Source organism: Quercus suber, unplaced genomic scaffold (assembly GCF_002906115.3).
Source record: "Quercus suber isolate HL8 unplaced genomic scaffold, Cork oak 2.0 scaffold_541, whole genome shotgun sequence".
Taxonomy (NCBI): Eukaryota; Viridiplantae; Streptophyta; class Magnoliopsida; order Fagales; family Fagaceae; genus Quercus; species Quercus suber.
Window position 1 is genome coordinate 134,103 of NW_027069989.1, and position 19,340 is coordinate 153,442.

Genomic DNA, 19,340 nt, shown 5'->3' on the forward strand with positions numbered 1-19,340 from the left:
AATTGTTTTGGGAATGTTAGAAGAGAGTTGGAAGAGAAAAAAAAATTGCTAGCAAAAGCTGAGGTTGATGCAATGAGGAGAGGAGATAATACTTGGCTTAGAGAATTAAAAGCTGAAATTCACGTCCTTATGGATAGAGAAACCCGACTGTGGAGTCAAAGATCAAGAGTTTTATGGTTGAAAAATGGTGATAGTAATTCCAAGTTCTTCCACAATAAAGCCACTCAGCGGTTTAGGAAAAATTCAATTCTTGGAATTAAAGATAGAAGTGGAAATTGGCAAGAGCAACCGGACTTGATTGGAGATATCATTGTTGATTTTTTTGGGGAATTGTTTACCTCATGCAATCCGGCCATGGAAGATGACTCATTATCCTTTATTCCACAGCTAGTTACAGATGGGATTAATGAGCAGTTAGGAGGTGAATTCATGGGTTGGGAAGTCCAGGAAGCACTGAAACAAATGGCGCCTCTAAAAGCACCAGGCCCGGATGGGATGCCACCAATTTTCTACCAACATTTTTGGGGGATGATGGACCAAGAGGTAACATCCACTATTCTTACTTGGCTGAATTCAGGTAAATTGTCTCATCCAATAAACCACACATTTATCACCTTAATCCCAAAAGTTAAAAATCCTATATTAGTTTCTGATTATCGACCTATAAGTCTATGTAATGTGTTGTACAAGATATTTTCCAAAGTTCTTGCAAACAGATTAAAAAAATTCATGCCAGAACTTATAACTGAGCATCAATCTGCTTTTGCAAAAAATAGGCTTATTTCTGATAATGTACTAGTTGCTTTCGAGACTTTACATTGTATGAAAAATCATAACTCAGGAAAAACAGGTTTTATGGCTGTCAAACTTGATATGAGCAAAGCATATGACAGGGTGGAGTGGAATTATTTACAGAAACTGATGGAGAAAATGGGTTTCTGCACAAGGTGGATTGAATTAATCATGGAGTGTGTTAGTACAGTCTCATATTCCATCTTAGTGAATGGGGAACCGAAGGGGTTAATTAATCCAACAAGAGGCATACGGCAAGGGGACCCTCTCTCCCCCTTCCTCTTCCTTTTATGCACGGAAGGATTACATGGCCTAATCACAAGAGCTGCAAGAGCAAAGGAAATCAACGGCTTCTCTCTTTGTAAGAGAGGCCCCAAACTAACCCATTTATTTTTTGCAGATGACAGCTTACTTTTTTGCAAGGCCAACCCCCAAGAATGTGGAAATATACTCAAAATATTGTCGGAATATGAAGCGGTTTCGGGCCAAAAAATTAATAGAGAAAAGACATCTCTTTTCTTTAGCAAATCCACGGAAGAGGTGACTAGACAAGAGATAAAAAGAATTTTGGGGGTGCAAGAGATAAAATTTTATGAGAAATATTTGGGGCTGCCTTCGTTGGTGGGAAGGGGAAAAAAAGCAAGTTTTAGCTATATAAAGGAGAGGGTTTGGAGAAAATTACAAGGGTGGGAAGGAAAGCTTTTGTCTCAAGCGGGTAGAGAAGTCCTAATCAAAGCAATTGTCCAAGCAATTCCTACATATACCATGGGATGTTTCAAAATTCCCTTAGGTCTATGTCACGACATTGAAGCTATGGTTAAAAAATTCTTTTGGGGGCAGAGGGGTGATAAAAGGAAAATACATTGGATTAAATGGTCGGAGTTGACGAAATCGAAGTTAGATGGAGGAATGGGTTTTAGGGACCTTGCATTGTTCAACGACTCGCTTCTAGCTAAACAAGCATGGAGACTCCTACATAACAAAGATACTCTTTTCTATAGGATTTTCAAGGCAAGATTTTTTCCTCATTGTTCTTTCATGGAAGCCAAGGAATCAACAACTGGGTCATATGCTTGGAAAAGCATTTTGAAGGGAAGGGAGGTTATCAAAATGGGTGCAAGATTTAGGGTTGGCAATGGAAAAAATATAAAAATCTGGCAGCACCATTGGCTCCCCATTAAACATCCACCTTTAGTCACTTCTCCCATTATCGAGTCTATGGAGGATGCTACGGTGGATTGTTTAATAGATGAGACTACAGGGAATTGGGATGATGAAGCGTTGGAGGGAATTCTTGTACCGAATGAAGCTGAACTTGCAAAAAAAATCCCACTTGCACGTTGCCAAACTGAAGATTCTCTGTTCTGGCCCTTCACGGCAGATGGACAATACAATTGCAAGTCGGGATATCGCTTTTTGAAGGAGTTGGAGATCGAGGTTGAAGAAGGAAGAAGAACGGATGTGGACAAAAAAATCTGGAAAAGCGTTTGGTCATTGGACGTTCCAAACAAGTACAAAAATTTTCTGTGGCGTGCTTGCAGAGATTCCCTTCCAACAAAGTCTAATCTACACAGAAAAACAATTATCCTAAATCCAACCTGTGACAGATGCGCTTCAAGGGCAGAGGACACGCTACATGCTCTATGGGGTTGTTCAGGTTTGGACGTGGTGTGGAATGATGCTAGATGGTGCTTTCGGTCAAGGGAGGTTTTCACGGACTTCAAGCACCTGGTCGGATGGTTACTGGAGAATGGAAAGCCTATTGAACTCTTTGCTATCCAAGTGTGGTGTATTTGGCATCAGAGGAATCAATCCCGCCTTCATCAAGCTTGTTGTCTCACAAAGGACCTGAAGCAAGATGCCCAGGAGCGTTGGGTTGAACTCAGGTCTGTCACTCCTCTGCCAAACCCGACCAGAACAGAGCCCACGCCAAAATGGTCAGCCCCACCACGGAATAAAATTAAAATCAATTATGATGGAGCAATCTCTAATGCAGAAAACAAGGCTGGGATTGGTGTGGTTGTTCGGGACTGCAATGGTGAGGTTTTGGCATCCTTAATCCAGCAATTGGAGCAAGCATATCAACCTGTGGAAGTGGAAGCATTCGCAGCATGCAGAGCAGTGGAGTTTGGTAGCGAGATTGGTGTGGACTGTGCTATTGTGGAGGGTGATTCAGAAGTGTTAGTGAAGGTTTTACGGAACAAAGACAAGGGATTGTTTCATTTTGCACCATTGATTAATGATATTTCTTTATTTTCGGGTTTGTATTCAGAATTGTCATACTCTCACATTAGGAGAGATGGCAACAAAGTTGCTCATAGTTTAGCTAGGCTAGCTATGATGACACCAGGTTGTACAGTGTGGATGGAGGATGTCCCATCTCGCACCTTACCCTTTGTTCAGGCTGATTTGGCCGTGCCATGATGTTAATCAATAAACGTCTTCTTTCTCAAAAAAAAAATAGTAAGAGTCCTAACATCATGTGGTCAAATACTAAATATTTATTATTTAACAAACCAAATTCCAAAAATTAAACTTCATAACATATGTCATATGCGAAAGATTTTAATTATAAAATGGTGCATTAAAATAGATAAAATAACTTTTTAATATATTAAAATAACATCATTTTAGAACACCTAAGAATCTTAGACAAAAAAGGGAAGTGAGAGGTAATTCAGAGAGAGAAAGAGAGGGGTGATTTAGGAATTTGAGTTCATGATATTTGTCATATTATTTTTAAGATATTTTATAATTAAAGATATGCTTGTTTTGTAGTAAAACAGTTTTTGAAAAATTTAAATGTTTTTATGTATTTAGTTGAGTTGTGACCCGGCCTGAAAATGAATCATAAAATATATTTTGTTGTCTTGTTTGTAAAAAATAATTAAATAAAAAAAACCAGTAATATTCCTAATAATTCCAGTATATTATACAAACAAAAATTTTCATTTAAGAAAACAAACCTAGAGTGGATTTTGTTTTTTCCCTGTCTATTTTTGAATCATTTAGGACCCTCAGATGGGAAAACAAACCCTAAATTTGGAATCTACAAGAAATATTAAGTGGAAAAATGAGGGGGTGTTTGGATTTTGTGTTTTCAATAACTCATCACTCTATTTTCATCACTCATCGCTCAAAATATATGGGTCCCACACAGCAAGCCCTTGTTTGGATGAGTTTTCATTTTTTGTTTCCATCACTCATATCTCACAAAATTGATTTATGATTTAGTGAATTTGGAAACAAAAAAAAATTGTTGTTTTTGAGTTATAAAAACAGAGTTACGATGCTAATTTGGTAATTTCTCTCACATATTGGGCCCCATGATTATAGCATTGTATCATCACACTCTCTACCTTTACTCCCACACCAATGTCATTATTTTCACATTGAGACCATTTACTTCACTTTTCTTTTCTCCATTGCTTTACCTATTCCTTTACTTCACGGGCAAAGCTCTCCATTCCTTTACCCACCTCCCACTTTGGTCTTCTCTAGCTGAGCGAGACTACTCAAGCCATGACTCCCAACCAAATCCTTAAAATTTGAAACCAATACCACATCTGAAATTAAAAAAAAAAAAAAAAAAAAAAAAAAACAACAACAACAACAACCCAATTATACTATTATCCATTTCTCGTTTCTGCAATCAACATAGACACATTAACAACAACAACAACAAAATTGTGATCTTTATTGAATACCATGACATACCCACAAAAAAGATCTAGGTTTTTTTCCTAATTTAAAAAAAAAAAAAAAAAAATCATACCTTGGATAGTGATAATTTTCCTCTGAGCCAAAAACCTTGCAGTCGGAGGGGATGGCGAAAGTGATCTGAATCTCACAAGGAATAAAGCTTTTCATAGCAGGCACAGTGTGTGCTAAAGCTCCACCAGTTGATGCAGCGAGCTCATGCTGTCTAATTTTGCTTCTTCTCGTCAACCACCACCAATCTAATTGAGGACCAAAGCACTAAAAGGTTCTTTTATGGGTTTGGTTTCAAGGTTGAGGATGGACGAAGGAGGTCTACAACTACTTGGTGGGTTCAGTTTCAAGGATGAGGATGGAGGAAGAAGTTATGGCTTCGGCGCTGCTGGGTGAGGATGAACGAGATGATTTGGTTCGGCATGGGTTTTAGGAGCTTTAGGGGGCTAAAGGAAATAAGAGTTAAAATGGGTTTGGGTTGAAGGGTCACGTGGGTAGCTGTTTGGTGGGCAGACACAATGCTTAGTCCATGAGTCCCACATAAACATGAGTTTTTTGAGTTTTGGGAATGAAAACTCAACCATGTTGTAGTGCCAAACATAGTTAGGGTGTATCTTGGAGATTTTTAAGTGATGAGAAATGAGTTATAAGGTAATGAGTGATGATATTTGAGTGATGAGTGATAGGTAACTCACCATCCAAACAAGGCCTAAGTGATTTGGGTAAAAACCATCATTTGAGAAAAAGTTAATGTTAGGAGTGTCTAGTTGTATGTGTGCGTATGGTGCTAATGGGCAGTGCGTGTGGTGCTGATGAGGCGTGCATGTGGTGTTGCATGGGGTGGTGAGAGAATGAAGTGGTTTGCTGACAAAAAGAGAGTAGATAGGTCCTTTGAGGTTGGGGATTGGGTTTATCTTAGGCTTTAACCATACAAGCGGTCCTCAGCTCAGTCTAGACAGTTTGGGAAACTTGCTTCTCATTTTTATGGGCCTTTCCAGGTTGTGCAGAAGGTGGGAAAGGTTTCTTATAAGCTTGATCTACTTGTGGGGTCACAAATCCATCCTGTATTTCATGTTTCTAATCTCAAGGCTAAATTGGGTGCTCATGTGGTTCCTAGACCTGCCTTGCCTGCTGTGACTGAAGATCAGATCCTTGCTCCTAAGACTGTGGTTGTTTTGGACTCTAGAACTCATTAGTTGAGGAGTAAACTCATCGCTCAGGTACTGGTGCAATGGCAGGGTGGGAGTAAGGATGATGCTACCTAGGAGAGTTTATTTGAATTGCAACAGAAGTTTTCCACACCTTGTGGGCAAGGTGCTTTCAAGGAGAGGGCATTGTTAGGAGTGTCTAGTTGTATGTGTGCGTGTGGTGCTGATGGGTAGTGCGTGTGGTGCTGATGAGGCATGCGTGTGGTGCTACATCGGGTGGTGCTATAAGGTGTGCTTAGGCTACTGATGTGGGGGGGCGTATGTTACTGATGGGGTATGCGTGCATAGCTGATGAGGGGTGTGTGTTCCAATGCAGCTTAGGTGTGTATATGACTATGCTTCAGATAATGATTGTATTGATTAGCTGGCATTGTATACTTGTATTGTAGGTTAGTTACACGTGAGTTACTTGTAGTGGTGATGTGTTTACCTCATGCTTATGTGGCATATGTGATGTACGACACAATTTACTATTTAATTATTGTAATTTATTATTTTTAGTATTTTTATGTAAAAAACGTTATTTCAGGTTTAGGTGATTTATTTCCTTGTTTTTAGGTGCATTTAATGATTTTAGGTCAAATTTGATTCCTGATATGGTTAGGTATCAATCAGGAGTTATTTTAGAATATATTTTCTTGTCTATCAAGTTTTATAGAGCCCTTAAATAGACTCCTAAGTTTGTAAACGTTTTCAAAGATATTATTGAATAAAACTCAGAAAAGGTGTGGCTTTGCTCTTCTTTTGGTTCTTCAAGAACTGTGAACTTATCAGAGATTCTTCCTTGTGGCGTTCAAACTTTATATCTTTGGTTCGTGACTCAATTATAATCATTGGGTCAAGGTGTTATACTTATACCTTTAGTTCGCGTTTCGATTATAAACGTTGGGTCAGGGTTTCTATCAAAAATCTGAATTTTAGCTTTCTTGGGCAAGTATTCCAATATTTTTGTTGGGTCTCAAAGCGTGCCGATTGAGGTTCGCATCATTTGGTATCAAGCACAGGTTCTAAAATCAGTTTTCTATCCCTTTATCTTTTGTTTCTTGTTATCATCCTATCTTGTTCCTTTTGTGTTATTTATTCCTTGTTCTTATTTTGTGACATGCACTAGGTTAAAATTGTGCACCCAGCTACCAAAAAAAAAAAAAAAGTGAAAAAAAAGAAGATATGGTAATTATTGAAAACATTGTGGAAGATTCAATTGAGGTCAAATATAAGGATGAGTCCATAACTCACAATCCTCAAGTCTCAGTTGATTTGTTAAAGATGACTATACAATATGTTGATTTTCTTGGAGCAGAAAATTTTAATTTTATTATCAACCCTTTGTTGATTGATGTTGCAAATAAATTGAAAGTAGATGAGAAGAAATTTTACGCTACACTTTATGAAGGATTCAAGTTTCAGAACCGGATCAAGTTATTAAAGCATTCGAAGTATTTTTTTATTTGGAGCAGATGATTTCAGATTTCAAAGATGAACTCGAGGACGAGTTTGATTCAAGTGTAGGGGTCTGATGTACGACACAATTTACTATTTAATTATTGTAATTTATTATTTTTGGTATTTTTATGTAAAAAACGTTATTTTAGGTTTAGGTGATTTATTTCCTTGTTTTTATGTGCATTTAATGCTTTTTAGGTCAAATTTGATTCCTGATATGGTTAGGTATCAATTAGGAGTTATTTTAGAATATATTTTATTGTCTATCAAGTTTTATGGAGCCCTTAAAGAGGCTCCTAAGTCTGTAAACGTTTTTCAGAGATATTATTGAATAAAAATTAGAAAATATGAGGCTTTGCTCTTCTTTTGGTTCTTCAAGAACTGTGAACTTATCAGGGATTCTTCCTTGTGGCATTCAAAATTTATACCTTTAGGTCATGATTCAATTATAATTATTGGGTTAAGGTGTTATACTTATACCTTTGGTTCGCGTTTCGATTATAAACATTGGATTAGGATTTCTATCAAAAATATGAATTTTAGCTTTCTTGGGCAAGTCTTCCAATATTTTTGTTGGGTCTCAAAGCGTGTCGATTGAGGTTCGCATCAATATGTGTGTTAGCTGATGTAGTGAGTTAGTTAGAGTGAATAGCTGTCAAGGTAGTTACACAGCTAGCATTCAATTAGTGACTGAAGGTATTAGACTAGGGAAATGTGGGTGGAAGGGTATGAACTGTTTTGTTGTTATTTCCATAATTCCTTTCTCTGTTTTCTCTATTCCTTCTAATTCTCTTTCTGTTCTTCCCTGTCCCTTTTCTTGGAGGTTGGTTGTCCTCAAATTCAACTGTCAAAATTCCCAATTCCTAGCAGTCAACTGTCAACCAATGCCCGCCAATAGTCAGTATGTGGAGAGGAAAATAAGGAAAAATTATTATTAGAAGAGTTTTTTATTTTTATTTTTTAATTGTGTGGAGTTTATTGTGGTGATTTGTTGATTACGTAACATTTAGAAACTATTTTCTATCCTATTAGGCTTGCTTTCCCATTGATCGCATAAATGTTATTTGTTGGCTTATTTATGTCATACCAAACCTTAGAAGATATGAAAAATTTATTCATTGAAATAAACAAAGCATAAATATTTTTGTTTAAGTAATTAGTTGATTGCAGTGATTAGTGAAAACATAACACATAAAAATTTACCCCACATGGTCTAGAAAAGAACCCAAGAAACAAGATGCATGGTTGCCATTCTTATTGATTACAAAAGCCTTATAAGTTATTGTGCAAGAAAGCCTCAATTTTATGCATTTTAGATCTTCTAGACCACTATGCAAGAACCCAAGAAACAAGATGCATGGTTGCCATTCTTGAAGTGATACTCCTCGACGACTCCAAGAGTGATCGAACAACGAGGATCGATACCCTCGCTAGCCTGACAGTTTGCTAACAACTTTTCTCAAAGACAACTGGGATGTATTCAGTTGGAGCCATGAAGATAAGCCGGGAATAGACCCTTCTATCATGGTGCACAGATTGAACGTGTCACCTTCCTTTACACCCATCCATCAGAAGAAGAGGGTATTCGCCCCTGAACGAGAACGAGCCATAGTGGAAGAAGTTCACGAGCTACAAGAGGTGAACTTGATTAGGGAGGTTTACTACCCCGATTGGCTGGCAAATATAGTGATGGTCAAGAAAGCCAGGCGGAAATGGAGGATGTGCGTGGACTTCATTGACCTAAACAAGGCATGCCCCAAAGATAGTTACCCCCTCCCGCAAATTGACATCCTGGTTGACTTTATGGCTCAACACCAGTTACTGAGCTTTATGGATTTTTTTTTCAGGCTACAACCAGATCACAATGGACAAAGCGGATCGGGAGAAGACTTTGTTCATTACTAGCTAGGGCCTCTTATGTTATAATGTAATGCCATTCGGCCGAAAAAATGTGGGTGCGATGTACCAGAGGCTTATGAATAAGATATTCGCACAGCAGATTGGGAGAAATGTCCAAGTCTATGTTGACGATATGTTGGTAAAAATTCGAAGGAAGGAAGATCACTTAGAGGACCTCAGGGAAACATTTGACACCCTTCGCTCCTACAAAATGAAGCTCAATCCAAGCAAGTGTGCCTTTGGGGTAATGGTGGGAAAGTTCCTGGGATTCATGATGTCTTAGAGGGGCATCGAGGCCAATCCAGAAAAAATCTAGGCCATAATAGAGATGGAACCCCCGAAGAATGTGAAAGAAATACAAAGCCTTAAAGGCAAGATAGCAGCACTGAATAGGTTTGTGTCAAGGACAACGGATAAGTGTTTGCCTTTCTTTCGCACACTAAAGAAATCAGTTGAGTGGATGGCTGAGTGTCAGTAGGAATTTGAGGACCTGAAGACTTACCTCTCATCCCCACCGTTGTTGAGTCCTTCCCAACCTAGGGAAGAGCTATTCCTCTACGTAGTAGTATCCTTGGCGACCGTCAGTGTAGCCTTACTTAGGGAAGAAGACAGGGTACAGAAGCCCGTGTACTACACGAGTTGGGCACTTTGAGGCGCAAAGGAAAGATACCCACCAATGGAGAAACTAGCCTTCACTTTAGTTACTGCAGCTCGAAAGCTCAAGCCATACTTTAAGGCTCACACAATGATCGTCCTAACGGACAAACCTTTACAGCTGGCAATGAATAATCCTGAAGCCGTCGGATGAGTGGCATTGTAGGGCAAGTTAAATGAGTTCGACATACAATACCGCCCACGCACGGCCATTAAAGGATGAGTGGTTGCCAACTTCATCACGAAGTTCACTAATGTATAGGGCCAGGAGGCAGAAGAGGTCCCACAGTGGAGCATCCACATAGACAGATCCTCCAATAAGCAAGCAGGCAGAGCTGGTGTTATACTCCACAACCCAGAAGGAGATCAGATAGAATGCATGGTGCGCCTGGACTTCCTTGTGACCAATAACGAAGTAGAGTACAAAGCCTTGATAGTAGGGCTGGACCTTGCCAAAGTAACGGGAGCTAAAAATTTGGTTGTCCATTGTGATTCCCAAGTAATAACAAGTCAGGTTAATGGAGGATACGACTACAAAAATGAACGGATGAAGAAGTACCTGGAATAGGTGAAAGATCAGATTGATAACCTCCGAGTGAAATTTGTTCAAATCCTAAGGGAGGAGAACGAGCACGCCGACTGACTCGCTAAGGCCGCATCAGTAGAACACATGCTCATCCTTAGTCAGGTACCATCCTTTGTTCAAATCTCACCACTAATAGATGGCGTCGGTGTGTAGAAGGTAAGATCCGAAGATTACTGGACAACACCAATAACCTCCTACCTAAAGGATGGCATACTGCTGGACTGCAAGGAGGCTACTAGAAAATTAAAGGTTCAAGCTGCCCACTTCATCCTAGTTAAAGACGTTCTTTACAAAAGGGGCTTCTCCCGACCGTACCTGAGATGTCTCATCCTTGAGGAAGCAGACTTTGTCATGAGAGAAGTTCACGAGGGAATTTGTGGAAACCACTCTAGGTCACAATTACTAGTACATAAATTAACCCAAGCAGGGTACTACTAGCCAACCATGCAGAAGGATGCCCATGAATATGTCAAAGCTTGCGACAAGTGTCAAAGATTTGGTAACCTCATTAGGCAACCAACAGAGGAACTCATCCTAATGACGACCCCATGGCCGTTCGCACAATGGAAGTTCCTAATAGTTAGTATAGACTACTTTATAAAGTGGGTAGAAGTGGAAGCCCTAGCCACCATCATTGAAAAGAATGTACGAAGTTTCATGTGGAAGAACATCATCTGCAGGTGTGGCGTACCTAGGGTGTTGGTCTTTGACAACGGGAAGCAGTTCGACAATGACACTTTCTAAGACTTCTGCTCATAACTAGGGATCAAAAACCATTACTCATCGCCCACCCACCCTTAGGCCAATGGACAAGTTGAGGTTATAAACCGATCCTTGATCAAGATCATCAAGCCTTAGCTCGAGGGGGCAAAGGGTATATGGCCAGAGGAGCCACCAAGTGTTTTTTGGGCATATGGGACAACGACAACGATGCCTACAGGAGAAACTCTGTTTCGATTAGCATATGAAAGCGAGCCAGTCACCCTAGCGGAAGTAGGACTTACAAGCTACAGGGTAGCAAACCATTACGAAAGCAAGCATGAGGAAGCTATGCACCTGCAGCTTAACCTGGTGGACGAAGCAAGAGCAATAACAAAGCAAAGATTAGCATGGTACCAGAACCTTATGGCCAAACACTACAACTCCAAGGTCAGACACAGGGACTTCCAAGTAGGAGTCTTGTCCTAAGAAGGGTAATGGGCACCATAAGAGATGCCTCCCAGGGGAAGCTAGGAATTAGCTGGGAAGGACCATACAAAGTTGCATCATGGCATAGGAAGGGAATCTACCACTTAGAGACACTGGATGGGCAGAAGTTGCATCACCTATGGAACATAGAACACCTGAAGAAGTACTATTAGTAGCCTATTAGTAGTAGAAGAGCAACGACACTCCTCATTTCCAGTTTATTACTTTCTAGTTTATTTTTGCTACAATACTTTTTTGAGCCTGAAGGGCTGGTTTTTCCTTAAGAAACAATTTTTCTACATGCGTTTATCACATAATAAGAGTAGGTTATTCAGATATGACTATTGTATTTATATGTTTCTACATACTTACTCTACAAGTCTACAGGTGGACAGGTCCACAATAAAGAGGGCAGGTTCATTATTGAGTCCATAAGTGGACAAAATCATTCCGTAAGGATAAGTTAATGTTGGTAAGTCCATAAAGTGGACGGATTTAGAGTCCGCGAATAAACAGATTCATGATTAAGTCCATAAAATGGACGAAGCTCATCCCAAATGGATGAGTTGATGTTATAATCAAGAAAATGGACGGATTCAACTATAACATCCACAAAAGTGGATGGATTCTAACAAAAAATTTTAGTCCACAAAGTGGACGGACCATCATAAGGATAATAATTATAAAGTCCTTAAGGTGGATGGTTTTGACATAACGTTGAATGAACACGGGTTCAATAAAATGATAATTAAATATTACTAGTCCACGAAGTGGACAGGCTCAATAAAGGTTGAATTAACACTACAAGTCCATAAAATGGACAGGTTAGATGTTGAATCATCATTATAAGTCCACAAAGCAGACGGGTTCGCTTAAGAAAATGATTATGACAGTCATGTTCACACATAGCTGTAAACTGAACGGATTCTAAAGTAAACATAAAACAAAATAAGTATTGAAAATTCTGAAATCTCATAAAGGGAAAAGTTTAGATACAAAAGGCAACAGTTAAATTATACATTAACTGTTCTTAAAAAAAAAAAAAAAACTATTGTTGAATAGGGGTGATTTTCTCATAAACTCCTACATCTTTAACACCCTCGTAATAACACTTCTCTAACTTGTAAGGTAGATGAAGGGATATGTGGGCGAGTATTTGATACTTATCTCTAAGTGTTTTGAGGTGTGATTCTTTAATCTTAGAAACAAAATCATTAATCATCCACAAAGGAAGCATGACAAACTCCCTAGTCCATCATGACCTATGACGGATTGGATTGGAGGTTCAGCGCCAATTAGGCCATCACTAGAGTCACCCTTTGACCTATCATCCATCTCCAAATCCTCAACCCTTGGGGAGGAGGCCGACGGATTCCTCTCATCACTGAAGTGTCAGGGTCTTTATAACTTGACGGAAACACTTCATGTAGCCTGCTCCTTCGCGGACACAAGATTGGTTACTCGATGCACTAGACATCTTTGTCACTTACACGTGACGGTAAATCCTAAGACACTGACGATCTAATAGAAGACAGTAGTACAAAGTTTAAAAGATGAATTTAACGGAAGAAGAAGAGTACTTACAAAATTAAGAAGAGTAGAAAAATGTAGGTGACGGATGCCTTAAGTGGATGGTATGCTCGTTTTACAATGATGACGGTGGCACTCTGATCATAGGATTTATGTGGAAAGTAAAAAATGAGGATTAAAATGGCAGGATTATATAGAGGGAATGGCACGAAAGACGAAGGGACGCCTCGTTCCAAGAGATGGGCCAGTAAAAAGACACCATGTCCGAGCAACCTCTCCTCCAATCTTTGATCGGGAACTTCCCCCAGGTAGCCCTACAGCATTAAATAGCTCTAGGCCAACCTGTTAGCCTATGCACACTCCCAGAAGATGATTTAACACCATCACCCCACAGATCTGTTTGAAGTAGGTGACGGATCCATGGAGTGAGGGGGCAACTGAAGAGGATAAAATTGGGCTGATGAGACTATCAGCCTGACGGGTCCATCGATATAAACCTAACGGGTCCACTTTTATACTTGACGGTACTTGAGCAATCAACCAATAGTGGACAGATCCAAGATTTGCTAATGTGAGACAGACGGGTCTTAAGGGCCACATGGCATCCCTATAATTTAATTAACCTCCAAGTAATCCCAAAATGGAAACAGCTTGCATACTACAATTAACCCTAGTTGATAGAATCCAAATATGAATAGAATCCTAACATGGGAAGGATCTTGTAATAAACGCCCATTAATGACAATCTTCTCCATAAGGAAAAGACTTCCTACTCAAGAAAGGAAGCTTGGTTCTACACTACTATAAAAACCCAAAGGCTCTCAGAAAACAAGGTACGCATAATTCTCTCTAACTCTGGCACTCTAGGGTAGTGAAAAGTTCTTTAACTTAACCTTCGAAGGGTCTTTGGCCGGTACCACACCGGTACTCTCCTAGGGTTTTCTTTGCTATTGTTTGCAGGGTTTGTTTCGAGCACGTGAGTATCGTGTGGCTTACTGACGATTTTCGGCATCATCAAGTTTAAATCATTTCTAACATCTTTACAACCAAAGGCTAAAACTCTCAATCTTAGCCGTTAAATTTGGACTTCGTTTTCCTTCAGCGTATGGAAATTCATAAGATTTATTAGATTTGGCATAGAGTGTGATGAACTGATGAGTAGTTGAGACTGTTGAGTTGACCGAATAGCACAAATAAAAACCAAAAAATCTAACATGCAACCTGTTAAAATTATTTCTTGGCCTAAAAAGTTGCATCAATAAAATTGTATCGTTTCCTTTTTTTTTTTTTTTTTTTTTTTTTTTTTTGGTGTTTGGGGGAGGGCGGATGACTGAATTTTTCTATAAATCAAATTAGAGAAAAAAAAAAAAAGTCTAAACCACTGTATGGTGATTTGAATTAACAACCATAATAATCACATAACATATTTTTATAGTCATATAGTAGAAAAGTCATATGGTATATTTAGAGGACTGAATAAGTTGCATGATAAAAATATATGTCAATAGTTCTATAAAAGCATATTTCAATTATCACATAATAAGTTAGAGGAAATTGTTCATTATATGTCATAATGAAATTTTTGTGCAATTTTTCTTAATAAAAAAAAAAATCATAACATAAGGTACCTATTTAACACAAAGAATTGGTCGTGATGAGAAAATAGAAATGGTCAAACAAGTATCACTACGAATAGAAATTCTTTACCCCACTCTCATTTTATGTTCCACCATTTATAGCCTTCCATAAATCTTTTTTTATTATTTATTTTTATTTTTATTTATTATTATTATTATTAAAGTAATAACGAAAAGTTTAAAAGAGGAAAAAAAAAAAAAAATCAGACACATAGCATATTGCAATTAAGGAAGCATTAAATGAAATATTAAGATTGACACAGTGTCGATACCATATTTTGTCCAGCCTAGATTCACACGTTAAAACAAATGCTAAAATAATATATAAAAAATCGAAAAAGGTGCAAAATTGCAAGTTCTAAAGCCAAAAAAGGTGAAAAATAAATTTAACATGATTGGATAGTGGATCAAAAGGTCACAACATTTAAAAACCTTTTTGATAGCAATTGAGGCCAGAACCCTAACTTTTTTATGTTCTTGTTTATATATATGTTGTTAACCATTTAATTTCAAGCTTTTCCCCATCCCCCTTTTACTTTAATGTCATCCCTTTTAATTTATGCTCAATCCCCCTTCCCTTTTTATTTTCCTCTCTCTCTCTCTCTCTCTCTTATATATATATATATATATACACACACACACATATTACTATCTAGTGACCTAAAAAAAAAAAAATTTTATCCATCCCTTTTAAATGGGTTTTAAATCTCAAGTAAAGCACAATATGAGTATGTCTCTTAAGGATGGTTGATGGCTTAGAACTCCCATCTCTTTTTGATGAAGCACCCATAGGGCTTGAAAGAGATTAAGACTTATTTAAGAGGGATCAAAAAAAAAAAAAAAAACCTTTTAATGAATTTTATTTTAATGCCATTTAAATTTAAGCACTTTTTTTTTACGTCATTTAAATTTCAGCAATTTATTTTTCTTGCTTTTCATTTCCAGCACTTATTTTATTTGTCTTTAAATATTTATAGCACTCTTATTATTGTGCCCTTTACTTTTCTCATCAATAATGTGGCCATAGATTAATATGCTTGGGTAAAACAAATTCTTTACATGCTTTTTCTAAGGAGATGGTTTAAAAAAGAAATTACCTTTCTTTCCTTTTCAAAAGATGTTCTTTTTAAAATGAGGTATATTTCAAAAAGAAGAGTTTTTCCTTTAAACCTTTCTTCCAAGAATGCTTTTTTTTTTTTTTTTTTCGAAAATGTCTTTTTCTCAAAATGTCTTCAATTTTTTTTTTCTTCTTCTCCAACTCGAAAATAAAGTCTTTTTTTTTTAATGTTTTTTCTTTTCCATTAAATCCATAAAACCAATTTTTTTATTTAAAAAAGGATATTTTCAAAAAATGTTTTCTTTTACCATGCTAGATTTTATTTCAAAAAAACATAATCTTTTGAATGGGCAAAGTTTGTAAAAGAAATTTTCCTTTTCTTAAAAATCATGGGATTTTTCTTGGAACCCAAACTTTCTTAAAATCTTTTTTTTTTTTTTTCAAAGCCAATTTCTCCACAAAAATGCTTTTGATACAAATTTCCTTTCACCATAAAAATCATGTGACTTTTGCTTCAAATCTTTTCGAAAAGAAAAACCCATGAAATTTTTTAAAGAAAATTTTCAAACCTTTTTAATTTATCTACCTCTTTTTTACAAAAAAAAAAAATGTTTTCCAAGACAATGCTCTTTTCTTCAAAGAATCATAGGGTTTTCTAAAGCTAAAGCTTTTTTTTTTTTTTTTTTCTATAAAAAATAAAACCATGAATCTTTTTCTTTTCAAAATTAACATGCTTTTACCAAAAAATATTTTTTCTTTAGAAACTTTAAGTCCTCCAAATTTTTTGGGTTTCCCCTAAAAAAAAAAATGACATTTTCAAAAAAAACTCTTTTTTCTAAAATAATAGGTGAAAACTCCTTTTTTATTGCAAACTTTGCTTTGTTCAAAAGAGATTTTTATTGTAAACTTTACTTTTCCAAACATTTGTTTCAAAAATAGAATTAACATTTCAAAATTTGTGCTTGCATTGCAATTTAAAACTTTTCCTTAGAATAGTGTTGTTAAGGATTTGTGCCTATGGTTTAATTCCCTTGAATCCATAGGCACCAACCAAGCTTACATTGTCCCTCTCACATTTTTGGCACTGACGCATTTTCATTTTCATCTTCTTTGCATGGTAAAAATGAGAAAATTGTGGATGACAACAAGGTGCTACTCTTCCAACTCTTTCTTTCTACTTTTGTTGTAATTTTTTTGTATAATAATTGGTACTCACATGCTATCTACTTAGTAAATAAATACTCACATGCTATTGTATATTATATTTCTCATTGCATGCTTCCTCACATACTACCTATGTATATATCTTACATGCTTTGATTGTAAATACTCTTTGACGTAATATTCACATGATATTTTATAAGTATATAAATACTCACATGTGTGTGTGTGTGTGTGTATTGTTTGCAAAAACTTTTTCAAAAGTCAAAATGCCAAGTGTAGGGTTATTGGGCCCTTTGCAGCTAACTTTCTGGCTGTATTAATGTGGAGAAGACCCTTGAACAGTGCTACATTGGCTGTCCCAATGCATAGAAGGCCTAAGAGGGTGTCCGATGAGACAAGCACTCAAGTAGTAGCTTGGATAGTCAACAAGTGGAGGGCTAAGATTGTCTAAAGGGAACTATACAATGGAAGAGACCCTCCACAGTGAAGGGAATCGAGAAATTAAGAGAGAAACATTGTAGCAACCAAGAATCAAACTTGTAGTCAGACTTAAGAGCAATATATAAGAACTGATGTCCTCGGACCTTGCCGAGGACTATTTTCTATAGTTAAAACTTGTCCATTTTCTTTTTTTGCCATAGGAATCCACCTTATTTGTTGTCCAGCTCATTCTAGTCCAGTTTTTCCAACCTACCCTCTACAAATTCATTGTTTTGGGTTTTTTAGGCCTAAGTCCATCCACCTTTTGGGTTGGGGACACGAATATGGTCCTTACAATTGGCGCCGTCTATGGGAATTATTGGTGTTATAGTGAGTCCAACATTTAACGATGGTAGGTTTAGGTTCAAACCAAGCAGAATCCATGGGGTCTCAACGTCAAGATCACTTCTGTGATCTTGAACAAAGGAGGGACCGAGAGGAGAGTGTNAAAAAAAAAAATGACATTTTCAAAAAAAACTCTTTTTTCTAAAATAATAGGTGAAAACTCCTTTTTTATTGCAAACTTTGCTTTGTTCAAAAGAGATTTTTATTGTAAACTTTACTTTTCCAAACATTTGTTTCAAAAATAGAATTAACATTTCAAAATTTGTGCTTGCATTGCAATTTAAAACTTTTCCTTAGAATAGTGTTGTTAAGGATTTGTGCCTATGGTTTAATTCCCTTGAATCCATAGGCACCAACCAAGCTTACATTGTCCCTCTCACATTTTTGGCATTGACGCATTTTCATTTTCATCTTCTTTGCATGGTAAAAATGAGAAAATTGTGGATGACAACAAGGTGCTACTCTTCCAACTCTTTCTTTCTACTTTTGTTGTAATTTTTTTGTATAATAATTGGTACTCACATGCTATCTACTTAGTAAATAAATACTCACATGCTATTGTATATTATATTTCTTATTGCATGCTTCCTCACATACTACCTATGTATATATCTTACATGCTTTGATTGTAAATACTCTTTGACGTAATATTCACATGATATTTTATAAGTATATAAATACTCACATGTGTGTGTGTGTGTGTGTATTGTTTGCAAAAACTTTTTCAAAAGTCAAAATGCCAAGTGTAGGGTTATTGGGCCCTTTGCAGCTAACTTTCTGGCTGTATTAATGTGGAGAAGACCCTTGAACAGTGCTACATTGGCTGTCCCAATGCATAGAAGGCCTAAGAGGGTGTCCGATGAGACAAGCACTCAAGTAGTAGCTTGGATAGTCAACAAGTGGAGGGCTAAGATTGTCTAAAGGGAACTATACAATGGAAGAGACCCTCCACAGTGAAGGGAATCGAGAAATTAAGAGAGAAACACTGTAGCAACCAAGAATCAAACTTGTAGTCAAACTCAAGAGCAATATATAAGAACTGATGTCCTCGGACCTTGCCGAGGACTATTTTCTATAGTTAAAACTTGTCCATTTTCTTTTTTTGCCATAGGAATCCACCTTATTTGTTGTCCAGCTCATTCTAGTCCAGTTTTTCCAACCTACCCTCTACAAATTCATTGTTTTGGGTTTTTTAGGCCTAAGTCCATCCACCTTTTGGGTTGGGGACACGAATATGGTCCTTACAATTGGCGCCGTCTATGGGAATTATTGGTGTTATAGTGAGTCCAACATTTAACGATGGTAGGTTTAGGTTCAAACCAAGCAGAATCCATGGGGTCTCAACGTCAAGATCACTTCTGTGATCTTGAACAAAGGAGGGACCGAGAGGAGAGTGTACATACTACCTGTAGGAGCCATTCTCGGGGTGGTAGCCATCTCTCTGATGAGAAAAATACTAGAGCCATGCAGCTGGAAATTGATCACTTGAAGAAAAGCTTACGCCACGAACGGCGAAAGCGAGCTCCTTCCAATTCCGATTTCTCTTCCGATGGTAAAAAGGATGGTAGCTATAGACGCAGATCAAGGACTCCTCCTAGTGAGTCTTTCTCATATGACGAAGACTACCATCATGAGTGCAGAGACAA